At 44.3% G+C, this 19,879-nt stretch overlaps 1 long non-coding RNA gene and 1 pseudogene across 1 annotated transcript; both read left to right on the top strand.

Moving 5' to 3' along the window:
- Positions 1-2,966: 2,966 nt before the first annotated feature.
- LOC134732673 (uncharacterized) lies at positions 2,967-4,106 on the top strand. Its single transcript, XR_010116095.1, has 3 exons — positions 2,967-3,018; positions 3,142-3,202; positions 3,292-4,106. It is a non-coding gene; the product is annotated as an uncharacterized lncRNA (long non-coding RNA).
- A 3,789-nt stretch (positions 4,107-7,895) lies between these two features.
- Positions 7,896-7,990, top strand: LOC129464242 (uncharacterized; annotated as a pseudogene).
- Positions 7,991-19,879: the final 11,889 nt, after the last annotated feature.

Consider the following 19,879-nt stretch of genomic DNA (forward strand, 5'->3'; position numbering starts at 1 on the left):
GCGACCCCAACAGCATATAGATCCAAGGAATAGGAGAGGAGGGCTGGGGCTGGTGTTGCTTTTTGGGCACAGTGATCTTACCTCTGCCACTGTGGTCCAATAGACAGAGGGTCTTGCTAATTAGATTACTATCTCTCCCTTGTAGGGGAGTGCTATGCTTTGAATGTCCATCCCATCCAAAATTCATGTTGAAATTTATTCCTCGAAGGGGCAGTATTGAGGTGGGGTCTTCAGGAGATGACTGGATCATGAGAGGGCTCTACCCTCATGAATGGATTAATCTGTTCATGGACTAGTGAATTAATGAGTTATCATGATAATAGGACTGACTGCTTTACAGGAAGTGGAAGAGAGACCTGAACTAGCACGTGAGCTTGCTCAGTGCCTCACATGTGATGCCCTGCGCTGCTTGGGGATTCTGCAGAGAATCCCCACCAGCATGAAGGCCCTCACCAGATGCAGCCCCTCGACCTTGACCTTCTAAAACTTCATGACTGTAAAAAAGAAATTTTTTTCTTTATAAATTACCCAGCTTCAGGTATTCTGTTATAAGCAACAGAAAACAGATTAGGACAAGCAGTGAAAAAAGAGGTGAGGCATCTGAAGCTCCCTTTATAATATTTCACTGAGTGGTACGAATGTACATAGAAGATCCTATTTTATAAGCCAATGCAGGAATTAAAGAAATGAAACAGGAGGGAGGCCTCCTCCCACCCACACCTCCACCCTCAACTGTGAAGATAACTTGGGGCATTTGGGGGCTCCCTCAGCATTGAAGTTGTAGTCATGATAGAAAGAAAGGCTACCTGGAGCAAATTGAGTAGGACAAAATAAACCCACCCATACCTGACAACCAAGAGATAATCTGTTTATCTCTCATAAACCTCATTTCGCCTCATGTTTACATTTATTTCCAGTTCCTCAGATGGTCCTATTTTTGATAGGTAAATGTAATACAAGTGGATCATACATCTATATAGTTTTAAATTCTGCTTTAAAAAATAACATTATGTTATATATTGTATATTAGTAAGTATTCTTCTAAAACATTATATTAGCAGGTTTATAGCAGGTCATCGAATGGCTGCTCAAAATTTAAATGTAGATTGTACGACTTGCTCTACACAGTGTAAAAATATGGTCATACCTCTTCTATTAAAGTTGCAATTACTTTTGCACCAACTTTTTGTTTGTTTTGTTTTGTTTTTGAGATAGAGTCTTGCCCTGTTGCCCTGGCTGGGGTGCAGTGGCACGACCTTGGCTCACTGCAACCTCCACCTCCCAGGTTCAAGCAGTTCTCCTACCTCAGCCTCCCGAGTGGCTGGGACTACAGGCATGCACCGCCACGCTCAGCTAATTTTTTGTATTTTTAGTAGAAACGGGGTTTCCCCATGTTGGCCAGGCTGGTCTCGATCTCCTGACCTCAAGGGATCCATCCACCTCGGCCTCCCAAAGTGCTGGGATTACAGGCGTGACTCACCGTGCCCGGCCTATATTCTTTTGAAATTAATTGCTGAAGCATCCCAGGCCCTTTGAGCGGAAAGTCCAACTTGTCTCTCTCAAAATTCCCTGCATTTGACCCAAGTTGTCCAAGAATGCTGGATCCTTCCTCAGCCCCAAGAGGACTCCATGTAACAGGCCAGCAAAATGACAGCTGGCGCTCCAGCCTGCAGTTTCCGGTGGTTGCCACGTGGTGTCAGTGTTGAAGAATAGTCCTGTATACTGCCGCCGGCAATGACCATCCATCCTGGGATGTCCCTCCGCGTCTAGCCCCTTGTAGTTTACATTTCCATGCTCAGACATTGCCCTCTTAGACACAGCCACTGGGCAAGGCTTTTACGGGTCGGAGGTACTTCCAAGGTCAGCCATATACTTAATGCTCTGGAATCAATTCCACTACCAATTCTTTGGTCCTTGTTGTGAAATTGGGACATGAAACTTGAATCTCCTTCCTGTAGGGTAACTATTTCAAGGTCTTGTTCACTTCCTTCTTACTAGATTTGAGTCCCCCTTTTGTACGTTTCTAATTTCAAATCAGACCTTTCTAGTTTCAAATTTGAGAAAGTGGTGATTGGACTGCTGGCCCCTTTAGAAAACTCTGAGCTTCTCAGGGAAATCAGCCCACTTCTTCCCCAGCCGACAGCTCTGCAAATCAAGGACTATGTCAGATTTTGCTAAGCCATTCAGGGAAATGAAATGTTTTATGGTCATTTTTTTTTTGTAAAATGGGTGCCTCCTTGTCCTCTGTTTATAAGAGATCATTGACATAATTCTTTATAATTGAAGATTCATTTCAGTGTGATTTTCTATACCTATCTTGAAATTTCTTTCTAAATAAAAATCTCATCCTCTATGTACCCCCATGACCTGACAGTTGTTCTATTGCTGGACTTCAAGTTGTTACCATGTTTTAAAAGTCATAATAATAAATAATGCTGACTTTTGGCTTAAAGATGTGAAATTGTCATGTGTTTATTTCCACTCCCTCCTGGTATCTTACTGAAATATATGACAACAACAAAAAAGTAAACAGTAGGGGACATCTCTGGCAGAGAGAGATAGTGGGAAAACACCATTGATAGAGAAGAAACATGGAGACGTTCTGATGTGATAATAATGGCTATGTGGGTTTACTGTGCACCCAGCCCTGCTCAATGCCTTTACATGCATGCATCATGTGAGATAGGTGGAAGCTCCAAGCAGATGGAACTGGACTGCTGGCACATGATATGGTTTGGCTCTGTGTCCCCACCCAAATCTCATCTAGAATTGTAATCCCGACGTGTAGAGGGAGGGACCTGTAATCCCCATATGTGGAGGTAGGGAGGTGATTAGATCATAGGGACGGTTTCCCCATGCTGTGCTCCGCATAGTGAGTTCTCACAGGTCTGATGGTTTTATAAGGGGTTCTTCCCCTTTCACTTTCTCTTCTCGCTTCTGCTGCCTCGTGAAGAGGGTGCTTGCTTCCCCTTCCGCCATGATTATAAGTTTCCCGAGGCCTTCCCAGCTTGCAGAACTGTGAGTCAATTAAACCTCTTTCCTTTATAAATTACCCAGTCTCAGGGAAGTTCTTTATAGCAGTGTGAAAATGGACTAATACAGCACATCAAGCAACACTCCTGTTTCTCCTTTTTCACGCAGGAAAAGAAGAGGCGGGCTCCTCTGAGACCCAATTGGATGCATTTCCCAGCTTAGCCCAAGTGTGAGCTGCTCATGGGGTGTTGTGAGGGTGCGGGGAGGGTTTGAAGGGCAAATGTGTCAGTGTGCTTCTGGGACCCCTCTCCAACACAGGCACCCAAAGGTAGGACCGGGGACTCAGTCTACTCACGAGGATGAAGCTCAGCTTGGAAACCCAGGTGCTCCACCTCCTCAGAACTCCCTCCAGTGATGCGGGGACAAGGTGATGCAGCCCCCTTCACGTTGTCTGAACTCCAGCAGGTGCAGAGTGAGCACTTTGGTTGGAAATGCTTGACTGCGAGCTGTCTCCTGGGCTTCTCTCACAGGGGCCCCACAGCGCCCCAACCCTCCAGCAGGTGCCTGGACCCACTGCCATGCTGTTTCACTTGCCAAAATCAGGGGAACGCCTTTTCCTGGCTGGGCCTTTTCTTCTTTCCCAGTGAGCTGGGAGGTGAAAATTTTAGGACTCTACGAACAGAGACCAGTCAAGGCGCCTTATGGTTTTGTCCTTACTGCCCTTGATTTTCAGTCCAAAGCCATTTTCAAGGACAACCTGCCATGGCCTCCACTGGCTCAGCGTTCTGCCTGAAGGAGAGCTGCCTTCAGCAGCAGATCTCAATTGCCCACTTTTTGGAGGTGGACCAAGGGGTCTTGCCTGCAACCAAATGATAAACTTAAAGTGGACCAGGTGTTTTCTTTACCTCATTTATAACCTGGGGTGTAAATGATTGGCAGTGGAAGGTCAAGCCGTACCTCCTGTGATGAATTGGGGCAGGTTAAATGCACTGATCTGTTTCTCTTCATCTATAGTAACATCATGCAGCCACCCAGCAACATATTTGAACAAGAGTTTTGCAATCATCACACGTAAAATCTTTCGTTGGAAAAAGGCACTCATATACCTTGGTAGAATATATTTGTTAATTGCTATTTGTTAGCTTCATCTTTTCTTCAAAATAGAGGAGAAATTATTACTTTGATAATGGGTAGAGGGGTTTCAGGCTTAAAAAGAGGAACTTTCCACGGGTATTCAGAATAAACACAGCGGCTGGGCGTGGTGGCTCAGGCCTGTAATCCCAGCACTTTGGGAGGCCGAGGTGGGCGGAACACGAGGTCAGGAGATCGAGACCGTCCTGGCTAACACGGTGAAACCCCGTCTCTACTAAAAATACAAAAAATTAGCCGGGCGTGGTGGCGGGCGCCTGTAGTCCCAGCTACTCCGGAGGCTGAGGCAGGAGAATGGCGTGAACCTGGGAGGTGGAGCTTGCAGTGAGCCGAGATCGCACCACTGCACTCCAGCCTGGGCAACAGAGCAAGACTCCATCTCAAAAAAAAAAAAAAAAAAAAAAAAAAAAAAAAAAAAAAAAAGAATAAGCACAGCAGGGCAAAAACTGCTGTCTGCCATCTGCAGCCACACATGATGCTAGTTGTTGAGGAGAGTGTGTCCATCTGGAATCAGATGCAGTTGCTGAGGGAACTACTGATGCTTATGTACCATGGCATATGATACATGGAAACAGACAATAACAACACAGAATCACTGGATGCTTGTGGAGAATCAGCACCTCAAAGGAAAGAAAGTATTTCAAGCAATCAATATAAATACCTGTCCCTACATATTATAGAGTTATTTCAGGAAACAAGAAATAAGACACTTATAAGTAGTATTCTTAGAAATATCCAAGCATGGCCTGGCGCAGTGGCTCACGTCTGTAATCCCAGCACTTTGGGTGGCTGAGGCAGGCAGATCACTTGAGGCCAGGGGTTCGAGACCTGCCTGGCCAACACGGAGAAACACAGTCTCTACCGAAAATGCAAAAATTAGCCAGTCATGGTGGTGCACACCTGTAGTCCCAGCTACTCAGGAGGCTGAGGCAGGAGGATCACTTGAACCTGGGAGGTGGAGGTTGCAGTGAGCTGAGATTATGCCACTGCACTCCAGCCTGGGCAATAGAGTGAGATTCTGTCTAGATATAGATATAGATATATGTGTGTGTGTGTGTGTGTGTGTGTGTGTGTGTGTGTATATATACAGTTTTTGAATATGTATATATCCAAGCAGATAATCCTTCAATAAAGCAAGAGCAGACTTGGAAAAGAGCAATTAGATAAGAAAGAAGCATATTTTAGAAATTAAAAAATTCAAATGGAAACAAAAGATGATATACCCATACACTGAAATACTACTGAGCAATAAAAAGGGAAAAAAATTACTGATACACTCTACAGCATGGAGAAACCTCAAAAGCATTATGTTGAGCTAAGGAAGCCAGTTGCAAAAAGAGCATACTATATGGTTTCTTTCATATAAAACTCTAATACAGGCAAAATTAATTGATGATATTAGAAATCGTTTGTGATTTCTGGGGAGGGGTCATGAATTGACCAGAAGGAGATGAAAAAACTTTCTGGGGTCATGGAAATGTTTTATATCTTGATTGAATGGCTATATGGGTTATGTGTATGCATTCATTACAACTGACTGTGCCCTTAAAATTTGTGCATTCTATTGTATGAATATTATACAGCAATTTAAGAAAGGTGACAAAGACCAACATGAATGGACTCCCCTCTCAAAAACAACAACAGCAGCAACAACAAAACACCTTTATGTATACTCTGACTTATAGTAATTCAGCTGAAAACTGAATTAGTGAATTAGAGGAAAAGGTGATGGAAGTCATGAGAGATGGTGAAATATAAATCCAATGTCACCATCACTTGTATAATAGGAATTTCATGATGAGAGAATAGAAGGAAAAAAATCACTGAGAATATGTAAGATATTGTTTCCTGAGTGGAGAAAAAGAGGTCATTGAATCCCAAGTAGGAATTCTCAAAAAACTACCTCCAGCCTGGGCAACACAGCAAGACTTCATTTCTATTAAAAAAAAAATAGCCAGATGTGGTGGCACACACCTGTGGTCTCAGCTACTCAGGAAGCTGAGGTGGGAGGATCTCTTGAGCCTGGGATAAGTCTGCAGTGAGCTGTGATAGTGCCACTGCACTCCAACCTGGGTGAATGTATAATGTACGCTTTCATCAATAGTGCACAGGAGGTAAGACTCTGTTTCAAAAAAAAAAAGAAAGAAAGAAAAGAGAGACAGAAAAAAAGAAAAACTACCTAAACATAGTCTGATGAAATTTCTCAATCCTATGGTTAAAGGGAAAAATTTATAAGCTTCATGACAGGAAAAAAAAATACCGTCATAGAAAAGAGAATCAAACTTTTAACTTACAAACTAAATGCTAGAAGATTGTGAAACCACGTTCCTAGGGTTTCCTCTTGGAAAGGATTGTTAGTAGCATTCCATACCCACTCCACTTATTTATCCTGTGTCAGGATGAAGGAAGGCACAGTCAGTATCCTACTCACATACCTCCTCTGCTAAAAACAAAACAACAGTAAGAAACCTCAAGGCCGGGCGCGGTGGCTCACGCCTGTAATCCCAGCCCTTTGGGAGGCCCAGGTGGGCAGATCATGAGGTCAGGAGATCAAGACTATCCTGGCTAACATGGTGAAACCTCGTCTCTACTAAAAACACGAAAAATTAGCCGAGCGTGGTAGCGGGCACCTTGGTCCCAGCTACTCAGGAGACTGAGGCAGGAGAATGGCGTGAACCTGGGAGGCCGAACTTACAGTGAGCTGAGATCATGCCACTGCACCCCAACCTGGGTGACAGAGTGAGACTCCGTCTCAAAAAAAAAAAAAAAAAGACATTTTTAAAAACATCAAAATAGGGCAGGCACAATGGCTCACTCCTGTAATCCCAGCACTTTGGGAGGCCGAGGTGGATGGATCATGAGGTCAGGAGTTTGAGATCAGCCTGGCCAACATAGTGAAACCCCATCTCTACTAAAAATACAAAAAAATTAGCTGGGCCAGGTGGCATGAGCCTGTAATCCCAGCTACTTGGGAGGCTGAGGCAGGAGAATTACTTGAACCCGGGAGGCAGAGGTTGCTGTGAGCCGAGACTGCATCACTGCACTCCAGCCCAGGCAACAGTGGTAGACTCCGGATCCAAAAAAAAAAAAAAGCATAAAAATAAATAATTCAGAAAAGATGAAGACAAAAAACAGTAATAAACAATAAGACCCGTAAAGTTTAAGTAATTATTGGTAACATGGCTGCTTAGTACATTTTAAAGCTTTTTTTTTGGTTTGGCTTTTTTTTTTTTTTCCTGGAGACGGAGTCTCACTCTGTCGCCCAGGCTGGAGTGCAGTGGTGCAATCTCAGCTCACTGCAACCTCTGCCTCTCAGGTTCAAGTGATTCTCCTGCCTCAGCCTCCAGAGTAGCTGGGGTCACAGGCATGTGCCACCAAACCCCGCTAATTTTTTTGTATTTTCAGTAGAGACGGGGTTTCACCATGTTGCCCAGGCAGGTCTTGAACTCCTGACCTCAAGTGACCCACCTGCCTTGGTCTCTCAAAGTGATGAAATTACAGGCGTAAGCCACTGTACCCGGCCTTTAAAGCTTTCTTAAAGTAGAAGAGGCATCATGTAAAAAAAATAACAACATCAATCTAAACATTTAGATGATTTTAGCAGAGCTGGAAATACCCAGCGGGGGGGGGCAGAGAGGAATTAGAAGTATGTGAATCACCCTTTTTTAAGTCAGGGGAGTTATTTATATTGTTTAATTCTTGACACTGATGAAAACTACGTGTTCAGATATGTCTGCTAGAATTGAAACAGGATTTTAAAAATGTTTCATTTCCCACTTTAGCAGCACATACACTAAAATTGGAATGACACAGAGCACAGCCCCTGAACAAGGATGACATGCCAATTTGTGAAGTGTTCCATATTTTTGATGACTGGATAAAGAAAATCTTGTCTATTTACTCCATGGAATATTATTCAGCCATGAAAAGCGTGAAATCCTGTCATTTGCGGCAACATGAACGGAACTAGAGGACACTCTGTTAAGAGAAATAAGCCAGGAACAGAAAGTTAAACACCACATGGGATTCATTAGATTCTTATAAGGAGTGTGCAGTTCACAATAGAGTTTGCGCTGCTATGAGACTCTAATGCCGCCAATGATCTGATAGGAGGCAGAGCTCGGGCTGTAATGCTTGCTGGCCTGCAGCCTGCCTCCTACTGTGTGGGCCAGTTCCTAACAGGTCACGGACTGGTACAGGGATCCCTGCGCTAGAACAGTTGTATAATGTACGCTTTCATCGATACTGCACAATAACCGTTTCATTGTAACTGCAGCAATACTGCATATTTTAATTTTAAAAAATTAGCAGCTGGGCGCGGTGGCTCATGCCTGTAATCCCAGCACTTTGGGAGGACGAGTCGGGCGGATCACTAGGTCAGGAAATGGAGACCATCCTGGCTAACACGGCTAACAAAACAAAACAAACAAAAAAAATTAGCCAATTTGTTAAAAATAAGAGTATTTAGGGGTAGCACTTCATTAATGTTGAAGTCTAACATTTTTTCTATATACTTATTTTTGTCAATTATGATTCCATTTATTTGAAACTATAGAACATATATGGAATTGGGGGAGATCGTTTTTGTTTCTGCTATTTATATAACTTGTGTAAGTTGCTTTGTAAGTCTTTTGCTCATTTTTCTAAGAGACTTCATATTTTTCTTGTTGATTTTCATAAACTTTTCACATATTAAAGACATTAATTCCTTATCCTATTTCATTCAAATATTTTCCCAGTTTTTAATTGCCTTTCAATAATGCCCTTTGACATATTCAGAATGATTCAATTTGGTCTTAAAATTTATTTGTGCTTAGATAAGTTCTTATGCATCTAAAAATCAGATATGCATATTTGCTGGTTTTTGTTTACATTTTACTCTATATTCCATGTGAAATTTTAACCTATGTTATGAAATGGGAATTTAATTTTATTTCCCCAAATAAGTAATAATTTGTACAACACTGATACAGTCCTGAACTCAAATCCTGGCCCAGAGATGAATTCTTGCTTGACCTTGGACAAGTTACTTAATCTCTTTAAACATTGCTTTTATCATCTGTGAAATGGAGATAATAACACCTACTTTGTAGAGTTATAATGATTAAATAATATAATAAATGCAAAATTCCTGACAAGTATCTTTTTTAATAACTGTGAAGACCCTGAGATTTTACCCTACTTGCCAGCTGAAAAGTTAGCCTGCCAGTTTCACAGATGCTGGCAGAAGACACAAGACTCCTGGATCAGAAACAAAGGACTTCATTATTATTTAATGCACAGAAGGCAGCAAGAGCATCACCATATGTGCATCAGTTCTCCTTGACTGAAGTCCCATGGTGGTGAAAGGATGAGCCCAGATAATTACCTAAACATGCAGTGGGTTGCATTGCAGGAGAGGAACTCTGAGTTTAGCTTATCCAAATCTTCTAAAGCATTCAGTAAGCATGCCTGTCTTTTGCTCTGTGGGAGCACCTCTTTCTATTTTCCAAGGCTGTTTGCTAAATGAGCAGCCATAAAAAGATAATCTAAAAGAAAGGAGAGTTAGTCCCCCACAAGACTTGCATAAAAGTGAAAGACCCATGGAGAATTGTCTCCTGACACCTGCATGTTCAATAAATGGAATTGTGTTTGTTATTATCTACTAAATTATTGTATACATCTGTCTTTGGGCTTTCTATTCTCTTTCATTTTATTGGCACTGTGTTTATGTAATCTTATGTTCCATGAGAAAAATCTATGTTAATTTAAAAAATTACTTTTATATAAAAGCTGAACAGATGACGAATTTAAATAACATCATATATAGCAAAGTTAAACAACTTTGCTATATATGGTTTCAGTTATGGTAGAAAAATTGGTTCACATGGAAATCATCCCCCACTTCCATTTGTGCTCTAAATACATAACAATGATAGACAAAACATCTTTAGCAACATGTGAAAGACATAGCTATCTCAAAAACAAGATAAACATGTCTGGGAACCAGAGTCAGGATAGAAACGTGAAGACATTATTACATAAAACCACAAGCCTACTGGGCTCCAGATCCAGAAGCAGGCAAAATTGGCCACAGGGCTGCCACAGTACGCTACTATATGGGCAGCATTCATATTGCTGGGTTGTTTTTTTTTAAAATATTTTTATTTTTCTCTTTAGAAAAAACAGGAGAGACACATTGTTATCTATGTGAATGGCCTCTCCTGGAGCACAGCTCCACTGGAGGGAGGGATCTGGAACCAGTTTCATTCATAAAGCAGCCTAGAAAACAGTGTGACAAAGTTGAGAATGCTGCTGATCCGGACTGTGTTGGTATGGAGCTGCATGTCTGCTGGAGTGAACATTTGTTATTTGTGGCTGCTTAATATTTTGACCACTGCCACGGTTTGAATGATGCCTCCGAAACTCATATTGAAATGTAATTGCCATTGTGATGGTATTAAGAGGTGATTAGTCATGCAGGCTGTGCCCTCATGAACGGAGCAATGGTATTGCCATGGGAGTGGGTTTGTTACTGCGAGGGTTGGGCCCCCTTTCCCTCTCAGTCTCACTTGCTCTGGCCTCTTGCCATGTGATACCTTCCATGTTATGATGCAGCAAGGACCCTCACCAGATGTGGCCCCTTGGTTTTCACCTTCCCAGCCTCCATAGCCATAAGCCAAAGACATATTTTTTTATTATAAATTACCCAATCTGTATTCTTGTTATACCTGCAGAAAAACAGACCAAGACAACCACCTTGGCCTCACTGTGGTACTTTTCCATATTGAGTCTCGCCTTCCCATAGCAGAAGCCAGAAAATGCATTCCAGGAGTTCCTTGAAACTAGGCTCCAGGCATGGGACCTTGTCTTGGCCAATCAGGTGTATCCCCATGAGACATGGACTTGGGTGAGCAAAGTGTCAGGGACTGATTGTGTTCCCCTAAAATTCATATGTTGAAGCCCTCATAAAGATAAAGCCTTTAAGAAGGCAATTAAGGGCCAGGCGCGGTGGCTCATGCCTGTAATCCCAGCACTTTGGGAGGCCGAAGCCGGCAGATCACGAGGTCAGGAGATCAAGACCATCTGGCTAACACGGTAAAACTCCATCTCTAATAAAAGCACAAAAAATTCGCCGGGCATGGTGGTGGGCACCTGTAGTCCCAGCTACTCGGGAGGCTGAGGCAGGAGAACAGTGTGAACCCGAGAGGCGGAGCTTGCAGTGAGCCGAGATCGTGCCACTGCACTCCAGCCTTGGTGACAGTGAGATTCCGTCTCAAAAAAAAAAAAAAAAAAAAAACTAAAAAAAAAAAAACGAAAGCAATTAAGGTTAAACGAGAACATAAGGATGGGGCCCTAATTTAATAGGACTAATGTCCTTATGGGAAGAGGAAGAAACACAAGGGATGTGGACACACAGAGGAAAGGCCATGTGAGGACATGGTGAGAAGGCAGTGTCTGCAAGCCAAGGAGAGAAGCCTGCTGCTATGGTCTGAATGCTTCCCCTCAGATTCATACATTGAAACTTCGTGGCTAGTGTGATTGTGTTAAGAGGTGGGGCCTTTTGGGAGTGATTAAGCCTTGAGGGCAAAGTTCTCATGGATTGGACTAGGGCTCTTATAAAAAGGGTTGAGGGAATGGGTTTGCCCTCTTCTGTTCTTCCACTGTGTGAGGACACAGCGTTCATCCCCCCCGGAGGAGACCAGGCCCTCACCAGACACCAAACCTATTGGTGCCTTGATCTAGGCCATCCAGCCTGCAGAACTGTGATAAATTTATTTCTGTTTTTTGTTGCTGTGGTTTGTTTATTGAGACGGAGTTTCACTCTTTTGCCAGGCTGGAGTGCAATGGCACAATCTCACCTCACTGCAACCTCTGCCTCCGGGTTCAAGCGAGTCTCCTGCCTCAGCCTCCCGAGTAGCTGGGATGATAGGCATGCGTCACCATGCCTGGCTAATTTTGTATTTTTAGTAGAGATGGGGTTTCACCATGCTGGTCAGGCTGGTCTCGAACTCCTGACCTCAGGTGATCCGCCCACCTCGGCCTCCCAAAGTGGTGGGATTACAGGCGTGAGCCACCACGCCTGGCCTAAATTTCTGTTTTTTAAGCCACACAGTCTGTGTCACATGCTGACGAGGCATCTATTTATTTGGGGGACAGCAATGGTGCAGAGTTGGTACCTGGTTCTGAATATCATCAATGAACAAGTAGCAGTGCTGTTTTTGCTAAAAGAGACCCTGTGATGTCATTGTGCATCGTCCCTAGTTGTGTAGCTCCAGAGCTTGGATTTCTAGCCCTGCCAGAGACCCTTGAGTTACCTAACATACTGTCATAAGTTCCTTTTCTGCTTAAACACTGCTGTTATTTGCACCTAATACCCCCAGTCAATATAGCAATTTTCTGTAGAAGACAGTATTGCAGAAAACCTGACTGCAGTGTCTTAAATATAAGGAAAGTTTGTGTCATGCTCCAGGCATCCTTGACTTGGGCTGGCCAGGTGGGTACAAGGGTTTTTTGTTTGTGTGTGTGTGTGTGTGTGTGTGTGTGTGTGTGTGTGTGTGTTGACACGGAGTCTTGCTCTGTTGCCCAGGCTGGAGTCCAGTGGCATGATCTCGGCTCACTGCAAGCTCCGCCTCCCAGGTTCAGGCCATCCTCCTGCCTCAGCCTCCCTAGTAGCTGGGACTACAGGCACCCACCACTACACCTGGCTAATTTTTGTGTGTGTGTGTGTGTTTTTTGCATTTTTAGTAGAGATGGGGTTTCACTGTGTTAGCCAGGATGGTCTCGCTCTCCTGACCTCATGATCCACCTGCCTCGGCCTCCCAAAGTGCTGGGATTACAGGCATGAGCCACGGTGCCCGGCCTAGTACAAGGGGTTTTATGAGGGACTCAGGCTCCCACCATGCTCTGCTGTCCTCCCTGTGGGGCTTTTGTCCTCATGGCCATAAGTTGCCTGTTGCATCTTCTATATCGGGCGTCTGCAAACTTTGAAGGGGCCAAATGATGATGAACGCTGTGTCCTCACATGAAGAACACAAAAGGGCAAACCCACTCCTAAGCCCTTGTGTAAGAGCCCTACTCCAATCCATGAGGTGTGCGCCATAGGTCTTTGCTACAGCTACTCAAGTCTGCCATTGCAGCATGAAACAGCCACAGACATGTGTATATAAATGGGCATAGCTGCGTTCCAAAACACTTTATTTATGAAACCAGGCAGCAGGTGGAACTGGGCCCGTGGGCCACAGTTTGCGGATCCCTGTTCTATATCCAGGAGGAGGAGGAAGCAAGGGCCAGAGTCAGCACCTTCAGCTTAAAGCTCAATGGCCAGAGCTGTGTCATATGACTACCCCCAACTGCAAAGGCAGTTGGAAGTCTGAGCATCTATTAACATTTATAGCCTTTAGAGCAGGGCCCCCCAAACATTTTCATGCCGTGTGATGCATAGAAAATAGGGGTACATGTTTGATGTTACTGCCAACTGGATACGGGGCAATGGCTGGCCCAAGTCCTACCTGGCTGCCACACAGGTGGAAGGGATTAATTACGCGGTCACACCTGTAACCCATTTGCAGATGCTGATTGGAAAGTTCTGCCCTGGAGTCAAACAGGCAAGGAAGAAGGTCGTAGGACAGAACAAGCTCCCCCACATGTGTACAGACTCAGGGACTGTATCTTTAATATTCTTATGGCATGAAAACTCCCAGGCACCATGGAAAACCTGGTTTTCATTAAATACATATTCTAAACTTTGATTGCAAAATTCTTCATAAATAGAGCATTCTTAAAATGTTTTTTAACATGGTGTGACACTCTTATTCTGGTACTTCCCAGGAAGTGGGAGTTGACACTTCAAATTGTAGTTTCTCCACCAGAAATAAGGGCTTCTTTTTGCATCCTGTGAGTAATTGCAACAGAGTGACAAGACACCCTAGCACTGGCCAAAACCACAAAGCTCCATATTTTTGGATTCGTGTGGATATTTAGAAAATGATTCCAATCCCTCACAAAGCTTTCTCTCTGCCCAGGCCCAGCTCTGGCTTTCCCTGGGCCCTCGAGTTCCCCAGTCCTTTTGTGCTCAAGCCCATGCTGTATTTCTACTTTGCTTTACTTCTTGTGACTGAGACACACACGGTATGATGGAACAGTGGTCTCTAGGCTGCCTTTGTCATAACTCCAGGTATATTCCCTGAAACATGTTTAACCATTCTCTGTACCTGGCCCATATTTGCTTTGGCTGCACATAATAGAATACTTTTCTAGTGGCCCTTAAGCAGGAGAATATATATTGTTTACTTAACAAAAAGTTGGGAGGTGGGCAGCCTGAGGGTGGGTTTGGCAACTCAACAGTGTTACTGGGACCCCGACTCTTTTCTGCCACCCTCCGTAGGTCAGGGGTCTTTTTTCTTCATGGACACAAGCATTGGCTTCTCCTGACAACACCCATGAAGGAAAGGGATGGTTGTCAAAGCCTTTCTCTCCCTGCACCTCTCTTAGAGAAGGAGCCCCCAACGTATTTCTCCATATGTCTCACTGCCAGAATTGGACCACAGCCCAGTCTTAAATTAAACGATGGCAACAAGAAGAGGAGACTAGCCAATTGCAAATCAACCTACATCGCTGAGACCAATCATGGATCAACCTGCATGGCTGAGACTAATCACAAGTCAATCTGTATGGCTAAGACCAATCAAAAATCAACCTGCATGGCTGAGACCAATCACAAATCAGCCTGCATGGCTGAGACCAGTTACAAGTCAACCTGCATGGCTGAGACCAATCACAAATCAACCTGCATGGCTGAGACCAATTACAAGTCAATCTGCATGGCTGAGACCAATCACAAAACAGCCTGCATGGCCGACATCAATCACAAGTCAACTGGCATGGCTGAGCATACTACTGACCAGACAAAAGGGGATTCCAAGAACAAGAGAAAGGAAGGATGGTTATTGAGTAGAAAACCAATAGCACCTGCCGTTGTCCCCTCAGCTCTGAGTCAGTTTCCTTGGTGCTTGTTCCTTAGAGTGGCAGAGGTCCTGTCTTCTGTGCCTTTATGATCCCCTCTTAGAATCCACTAGAGTGGCCTGTCCAAAGGGAGATTAAAAAGATATTTTTTATTTATTTATTTTTATTTATTTATTTATTTTGAGACGGAGTCTCGCTCTGTCGCCCAGGCTGGAGTGCAGTGGCGCAATCTCGGCTCACTGCAAGCTCCGCCTCCCAGGTTCACGCCATTCTCCTGCCTCAGCCTCTCCGAGTAGCTGGGACTACAGGCGCCCGCCACCACGCCCGGCTAATTTTTTGTATTTTTAGTAGAGACGGGGTTTCACTGTGGTCTTGATCTCTTGACCTCGTGATCCGCCCGCCTCGGCCTCCCAAAGTGCTGGGAATACAAGCGTGAGCCACCGCGCCCGGCCCTAAAAAGATATTTTTAAAAAATATGTGTTCTCATGAAATACTACTCAGCGTTTAAAGGACAAATTACTGGCACGTGAAACAACATGGATGAATGTCACCAATGATATTATGCTGCGTGAACACAGCTAGCATACTACTTTTTTGTAGCATACTGCAAAGAGTATATACTGTATGATTGCCTTAATATGATGATAAATGGAACAGGTAAAAATAATCCAAGGTGGAAAAAAATTCAGAACAGTGGCTACCTGTAAGGGGTGTGGAGACTACCTGGAAAAGGAGCCAAGGAAGCTTTCTGGGAGAAGGGAAATGTTCTACTTTGTGTAATGTGTGGATTACAAGGGTGTGTCTATTTGTCAAAATCATACCGCTAAGCTGTCAGTGCGTTTGAGTGTATGCACCTTTTACAATAATAATTGAGTGCGGGGAGTGGGGAATGAGGGAGCTACAGAGATGAAACAAGAATGACAGAATGTTGCAGATTGTTGGAGCTGGTGGATGAGAACTTGGAACATGGGGTTCACTATTTTATTCTGTTTATTTTGTATGTTTGAAATTTTCTAGAATTAAAAATTGTTCAGAAAGTATTTCTGCCTTCTTTTTCATGCCACTGGGTTTTTAGCTTGCATCTCCTCTCTCTGAGGCTCTTCTTAGAGAAAGACCCGGATAAGCAGCCTTCTGCTGCCTTCTGGCATCAGGGGACCAGAACTTAGTAATGTAACCATGAGCATCTCCGTCATCGGGCAGGGGGCCCAAGTGCAGGCTCCACAAACTGCAATCTGACTCCTTGGAAACAGAGATGCCCACTCTCCCTGTGTGCCTGGCCTCTAGCACAACAGCCTGCTCAGAGTGGGTGCTCAGCAAATGTTTGGTGAATGAATAAATGAATTATGAATTAACAGAAGAATGAAACTAATAAATGATCGTTGCAATGACCTGTAAAAAAACTTTTCAAAAAAGAGTATATCATAGGCAGGACCCAATTTATATAAATGGATCGTGCTCCAAAGAGTCATTTGTCACTTGTTTGGATTTCTTGAATTTCTTCTTAGTGGTAAAGTTTCCAGATCAGCTACTAAATATGGTGACCTACTTCTAGTGAAAACGTGTAACATCGTTTCAAAGGAAAAAAATGCATTCTGAGATCTACCTCCAGAAAACCAGTCTCTAGCTGAAAGCTACACATCGCCCTGCAGCCTGGCCTGCAGCTCTGCTTTCCTGCCTTATACAGCCTGGCTGACTGTAGGATGGAATTAAGTAGTCTATATTTACTGAGAGGCCATTACTCAAAGCAAGGTGGACAATACAACCTCCTGGAGCCTGTCCTGTCCCATGTTCTGTCTCATTTCCCATTACTAAGGGCAGCTTCAGAATTTCTACCCAGGAAAGGGCTCAGGGGCCTTGTCTAGAAGCTGTGTTTGTTTTTATTTACATCACAGATGTATTTGGAGTTGCTTAGCAGGGGTGGCAGAGGCCCCCTAAGGCACCCCTGGGCCCTGTCACTCCTCACACCTTGCAGTTGTTATTGCTTTTACAAATGTGAATCTTCCACCAGTAAATGGCCTGCCTGGTTACGGCAAGCTTCGTGCTGTTTTCCACGTCATTAACCCCACCACCTGGTCAGCACTCCATAGCTGTTGTGGAACGGTGATGTCTGGGAGTGAGGCAGCCGAGTGTGGTGCACGCGTGGGGTCTGCAGGTACTTCCAGACCCCCAGCAGAACATCGCCAACCACTGCAGGCTGGGGCTGGGTTGGACCCCTTTGCAGGTGGCTATGGAGGCATCTCCCATGGGTATTGAAGGAATGCTCTCTAGGAGACAGAAGAATGTTTACCCCATGCTATGTGCTAGTGTTTTGATGTGCATGATCTCCTTTTATCTTCACAAACTACCCAGTGAGAATTAGCTAAGTAGTCCCATTTAACAGACAAGGAAACAGAGGCTTGGAGTGTTGTTCTGCTTGGAGATAAGAAAGTGTATAAACTCACTAAGATACCTAATCCTCAGAGCCAAAGCCCTCAGCACGTTGAGGACACTGAATCCCTCCTGTCCCCAAGTTCCATTACTATTATGTTGCAGCTACTTCTTGGATGTCAAAAAAATTTCATCCTACAGTCAGCCAGGCTGTATAAGGCAAGAAAGTGGAGCTGCAGCCCAGGCTGCAGGGTGACGCGTAGCCGCCTTACTGCCCACTCAAGGACACCCAGCATGTTGGTGGCTTATTCCCGCTGTCACGAATGAACACAAACCGAGTGACTGAAAACAACATACATGTATTCTCTTACTGCTCTGGAAGTCAGAAGTTCAAGCTCAGTTTCGCTCAGTGAACATCCAGCTGTCAGCCAACTGGTTTTTCCTGGAGGTTCTGGGGGGATTCCATTTCCTTGCTTATTCCAGCTTCTAGAGGCTGCTGAATTCCTTGGCCGATCTCCCTGCCTTACACCCGTTCTACCCCTTGCTTCCCTTGCCCCGTCTCTTACTTCTGTAGTCTAATCTCCCCTGCTTCCCTCTTGAGAGGGCCCTTGTGATGATGAGGGCCCACTTGGATAATGCAGGATCCGTATTCAGTCCCATCTGCAAAATCCATTTTGCTGTATGAGGCAACATTTGAAGTTCTGGGGATTAGGCCAGGGGCGTCCTATGGGGGCCATCACTCAGCCAACCACATTCAGCACCACCACAAAGATCTGGTGTGGGGAGGCCTAGGGGAAGGGTCAACATGCCAGGAAGAGAATGCACTTGGAAATGGAAATACCAACATTTCACTTGTTTAAGGTTAGAAGAGAAAAATCATCCCACTGCAACTTGAATGAATTGACCATTTCTATTTTTCCTGTTTCCCTTCCTGTCCTTGGCTAGATGCAGTGATAATTTTATATAATTGCAGTGATAGGATTAGTACAATTTTCTGTTCTGCTTTTTTCATTTAATATCACTTTTTTTTTTTTTTTTTAATGGAGTCTCAGTCTGTCGCCCAGGTTGGAGTGCAGTGGTACAATCTTGGCCCACTGTGACCTCCACCTCCTGGGTTCAAGTGATTCTCCTGCCTCAGCCTCCTGAGTAGCTGGGATTACAGGCGTGCACCACCACACCCAGCTAATTTTTTTCTTATGTTTAGTAGAGATGGGGTTTCACCATGTTGGCCAGGCTAGTCTCGAACTCCTGACCTCTGGTGATCTGCCCCTCTCAGCCTCCCGAAGTGCTGGGATTATAGGCATGAGGCACTGTGCCCGGCCCACATGTATTTTAGTTTTATTTTATTTTTTTTTTTTGAGACGGAGTCTCGCTCTGTCACCCAGGTTGGGGTGCAGTGGCGCGATCTCGGCTCACTGCAAGCTCCGCCTCCCGGGTTCACACCATTCTCCTGCCTCAGCCTCTCTCAGTAGCTGGGACTACAGGCGCCCGCCACCACGCCCGGCTAATTTTTTTTTTTTTTTTTTTTTGTATTTTTAGTAGAGACGGGGTTTCACCGTGGTCTCGATCTCCTGACCTCGTGATCCACCCGCCTCGGCCTCCCAAAGTGCTGGGATTACAAGCGTAAGCCACTGCGCCCGGCCCCACATGTATTTTAAACTATTGATAATTGCAACTCAGAATTCATGTTAAATTATTCTTTAATGTAAAAGAGGGTGATGTAAGAGGCTTCCTTTAAGCATCAAAGACCCACTAAGGTTAACAGATGTGCACAAGGCTGTGCCTGTGTTTCCTGGGCCAGGTCTGTGTCACAATTCCTCCCTCAACATCAGGCTCTGCTCCCCTGATGCCTCGCTCCCGGAACAATTTAAGATGCTTTCAATTGAAAGCCATAGAAATCTGTCTAACCCTTTTATATCTATTGGGTCCCTCTTGTTTTCTACTGGATGAAAAGGCCATGCAGGAGCCACACTGATGATGGAGAAGAGAAAATAAATGTAAGGGGACATTTGATAAAATAAATGTAAGGGGACATTTGATAAAATAAATGTAAGGGGACATTTGATGGTGAAGAGAAAATAAATGTAAGGGGACACACTACATAGACACTGGCCTGGGTCTCATTCCAAATGTATTTCCTAACTCATCCATGCCCAGCAGCTGAGCTATCAGAAGACTCCGGTGGTGGCCAGATGTTTAGGCCTTTCCTAGACTGGAAATATTTCTTGCTGAAATAGCAGCTGCATATGCCTCCCCCGGAGAAGGAAAAGACGACCAGCAAGAAAAGTCGTCTGAAAGTTGATTCCATTCCTGCATCCAAAGGTTATTCTGACTCTGCTCTTTCTCTTTCTAAATCCTACAAAGGTAAGGCAGGAGCAAATTTTACCATAATAGAAAAAAAAAAAAAAAAAACAAAACCACCCAACCCTTGGGCCTGTGTTTTCAG

This window comes from Symphalangus syndactylus, chromosome 15 (assembly GCF_028878055.3).
Source record: "Symphalangus syndactylus isolate Jambi chromosome 15, NHGRI_mSymSyn1-v2.1_pri, whole genome shotgun sequence".
Taxonomy (NCBI): domain Eukaryota; kingdom Metazoa; phylum Chordata; class Mammalia; order Primates; family Hylobatidae; genus Symphalangus; species Symphalangus syndactylus.